Genomic DNA, 4,442 nt, shown 5'->3' with positions numbered 1-4,442 from the left:
ATAAAGTTGCTATAAACATTCATGTACAGATTTTCATGTGGATATACATCTTCATTTCTGTTAGGTAAATACATAGGAATAGCATTATAGAGTTGTACGGTAAGGACATGTTTAACTTTATAAAAAACTACTAAACTATCTGCTGAAGTGGATATACCATTTTGAATTCTCACTAGCAATGTAAAAGAGTTTAACTGTTCCATATCCTTGCTAGCATTTGGTATTGTCAGTTTTTTTAAATGGCTTTTAAAAATACTTTTTTTGTGTGCAGCTTCTTTCACTTAGCATAATTATTTTGAGATTTGTCCACATCATTGCATATATCGGTACTTCATTCTTTTTTTTATTGCCGAGTAGTGTTCTATTGTGTGAATATCCTACAATTTGTTTATTCATTCACTTGTTGATGGACATTTGCATTGTTTTCAGCTTTTGACTATTACAAATAAGGCTACTGTGACTATTTGTTCTGGTAGATTTTTTGTAGATTACATTGAATTTTCTACATCTATGATAGTCATCTGCAAATACATACATTTCTACTTCTTTTTTTCCAATATAGATGTCTTTAATTTCTTTTTCTTGCCTGATCGCCTTGGCTAGAACCTCCAGTATAAAGATGAAGAGTCGTGGTGAGAATGGACATCTCTCTTTCATTCCTGATCTTAGGAGAAAAGTGTTCAATATTTCAACATTAAGTAATATGACAGTTGTAAGATTTTCATGGATGTCTTTTATCACATTGAGGAAGTTCTTTTCACTTCCTAGTTTGCTGAGACATATTAGGAATGGATATTGAATTCTGTCAAACTTTTTAAAAATATTTTTTGTGTCTATTGAGATGATCATACTTTTCCCACCTAATTTATTAATATGGTAAATTATATTAATCGATTTTCAGATGTTAAAACATTTGCATTCCTGAGATAAACTCTACTTTGTCATAATATATTATCCCTTTTATATATTATTGGATTCATGTTGCTAAATTTTGTTTAGAAATTTCATCGATGTTCATGAGTGATATTGGTTTATAGTTTTCTCTTCTTATAATGTCTTTTTCTGATCTTGCTATGAGAGTAATACTGGCCTTTAAGAGTGATTTGAGAAATATTCTTATTCTCTAGTCTCCAGTTTTCTGGAAGTGTTTGTGTAGAATTGGTATTATTTCTTTCTTAAATATTTGGTAGAACTCTCTAGTAAAGCCATCTAGACCTGGGATTTTCTTTGTGAAAAGTTTTTAACTACAAATTTCATTTCTTTAGTAGATAGAAGGCTATTCAGTACTGATTCAGTGGCATTTTGCAAATTCTGATATGTAGTATCATCATAAATATTTTATGATTTTCCTGTGATTATTTCTTTAATCCATGAGTTGTTTAGAAAAATGTCACTTAATTTCCAAATATTTGGAATTTTCCAGATATCGCTCTGTTATTGCTTTCTAGTTAATTCCATTGTGGTTAGAGAACATACCTTGTATGACATGAATTCTTAACAATTTATCGAGACTTTTATAGTCTATCTTGGTTAATTTCCCATGTGCATATTAAAATAATGCCCATTCTGGTTTGTTCAATGAAGTGTTTTATAAATGTCAATCAGATCAAGATGGGTGACAGTATTCTTCAAATCTTCTATATCCTTAGTGATTGTCTGTCTTCTTGGTCAATGAACTATTGAGAAAAGAGTATTGAAACCTCTAATTTGTATATTTCTCTTTGCAATTCTATATCTTGCTATTTGTTTTCCACTTGTCCCATCTCTTCTTCATGTTTCTTTTCCTGCCTTCTTTTGGATTAATTAATTTTTTTAGTGCATTTTCTGTCCTTTGTTGTATTATTAGCTATAAATCTTTTTTTTTTTTAATTTTAGTGGTTCTTTTAAGGTTTATAATATATATCCTTAACTTTTCATAGTCTTCCTTCGCATTATAGAGTAATACTTCATATATAGAAAAGAAACTTACAATAGTATACTTCTACTTCACCCCTCCTAATCCTTTCTTCCATTTCTCCTCTCTTGACCTTAAGATTTTATTGTCATAAATTTTACTTACACTTATAGTATAAGCAACACGGTGCATGGTTATTATTTTCAAGTCAATTATCTTTTAACGAGATTTAGATAATAAGAAAAACTCTAATATGTTCATCCATGTAGTTATCATTTTTTATACTCTTCAATCCTTTGTGAAAATGTTTTCATCTGGTATTAGGACTTTTTAGCATTTCTTGTAGTGTAGGACTGCTGATGATGATTTCATTCAGGCTTTTATATATCTAAAAATTTTATTTTGCTTTCATTTCTAAAAAGTATTTCTGAGTATAGAATTCTAGGTTGATACTTTTTTAATTTAAAGATGTTGCCCCACTGTATTTTCACTTTACCTTGTTTCCACAGAAATCCGATGTCATCTTTATCTTTGCTACTGTATATTAAATGTGACTTTTTCTCTATTTTAAAATTTTTTTCTTAATCACAGGTTTAGAACAATTTGATTATGATGGGTCTTGGTGTCATTTTCTTAATGCTCTTTATGCTTGGTTTTTATGGAGCTTCTTATATCTGAATTTTATAGTTTTTATCAAATTTGGAAAAATTTTGGCCATTATTTCTTTAAATACTTTTCTGTCTCTCTCTTCAGGGACTCCAATTAGACTATATTTGACTGCTTGAAGTTGTCCCATAGCTCAATAATATTTTTTTTCCCCTCTAGAAAATAGAAAGGGAGGAAACACTCTCCAGCTCCTTGATGATGATGTTGATGTTGACAGTGATGATGATGATGATGATGATGATGAAATTATTTTTAGAGTAGACTTAGGTTCACTGCAAAATTAAATGGAAAGTACAGAGAGTTCTCATATAACCCTTGTCCCTATATATGCTTTACTTCCCTCATTATTAGAGCAGCACATTTGTTACAATTGATGAACCTACATTGACACATCATTATCACTCAAAGTCAAAAGTTTATATTAGAGTTCAGTCATGGTTTTGCACATTCTATGGGTTTTGACAAATCTATAATGACATGTAACTAAAATTATAGTTTCATATGGAACAGTTTTACTGTCCGTAAAACATTTTATACAAGGAGACATAGAGTCACACTAGAGCTGGCACTACTCTACTATTCCAAACTTACTATTCTCTCTCTCTCTCTGCCACAGTCACAGTAGCTTTCTTTCTATTCCTCCAACACATCAACCTTGATCTCTCCCCTTGTCCTTTGCACTTGCATTGACATCACCTGGAAATCTCTTTCCTTTGATCATCATGTAATGGGTTTCTTGTTGTCATTAAGAACAGCTGTTGTCATTCACCACACAATGATTTAATAATCATATTAGCCTATTTTTATCTTCATAGCACTTATTACTATGCAAAATAATTTTGCCCATCTACATATTTAATAATGCATTGTCTAGTTCTCTTTCACCTACTCCTTGACACTCATTAAAATGAAAGATGGGACTCTTTTTCACTGCATCATAAAAACATGCCTGGTCACATAGTAGGCAATCAGAAATGTGAAAAGTAAATGAATGATTATTATATTTACCTGAAAATTAGTGCTTTCTTTATCAAAAGAATCACATCTTTGCTGTACCCCTGTACATTTATTTGTATTCGTCTTTTATCTGACTAATGTAGGACAGGGAATGGGGTGGACAGTGTGTGTGTGCGTGTGTGTGTGTGCGTGTGTGTGTGTGTGTGTGTGTGTAAAACAAACCTTATCTGCTCGGCTCCAAATGACTTTAGGAGGTGGTTCTCCACTGATGGGAATCTCAAGACGAAGCTTGTTTCCTGCAACTACTGTCACTGTATTGTCAGCATCGAGACCACCCAGGTTGATTTTAGGAGGATCTAGAATATTAAATATGGCCTTTGTGATCAGACAGTAATTTCCATGTGAATATCTGGGTTAGCTAGAGCTAAACATTGGTAGTAATGAATGTTTTATCTGGCCAAAGAGAATGTAAGAGGAATTAATGTAGATGGTGCATGCAACCTTGCAAAATTAGTTCATTGTAAGACTTCTTAAAAATCAATGATTATGATTAGTGATCTATACCAATCCATGTATTTTTTTTTCTTTAAACATCACATAGTTTTGAATATGTTACACTTATTCAGAGCCAAGATCACAGATAAGACATGATGTACAACAGAGAAAGGTGAGCAAAAAACAAAAATACAAGAACACAACTCTGCAAAGATTTCTTTTATCTACTCACCAATAACGCGAACTTTGGCAGACAAAGTATCAGGGTAGGCATCTGGTGCAAATACATATTCACCTTCATCCTCAGTGAGAGCATTGTCTATCACTAATTTGTGGATTCTAAGGAAATGATAAAAACATATTTCTAAGACTTTGCAAAGATTTAGATTGCTTAGGACCCCAACTGAGGAGACACTTGGCCTTTATTGGA

At 31.8% G+C, this 4,442-nt stretch overlaps 1 protein-coding gene across 1 annotated transcript in view; it reads right to left on the bottom strand.

Annotated features, from left to right (window-relative positions):
- The window catches only part of MYBPC1 (myosin binding protein C, slow type), a 75,494-nt gene that overhangs the window by 30,465 nt on the left and 40,587 nt on the right, over nt 1-4,442 (bottom strand). The gene's annotated exons all lie outside the window — the stretch shown is intronic.

Source organism: Pteropus vampyrus, unplaced genomic scaffold (genome assembly GCF_000151845.1).
Source record: "Pteropus vampyrus isolate Shadow unplaced genomic scaffold, Pvam_2.0 Scaffold16, whole genome shotgun sequence".
NCBI classification, from domain to species: Eukaryota; Metazoa; Chordata; class Mammalia; order Chiroptera; family Pteropodidae; genus Pteropus; species Pteropus vampyrus.
Note: the sequence above shows the minus strand (reverse complement) of the source record. Positions and strands in the feature narration are given on the sequence as shown.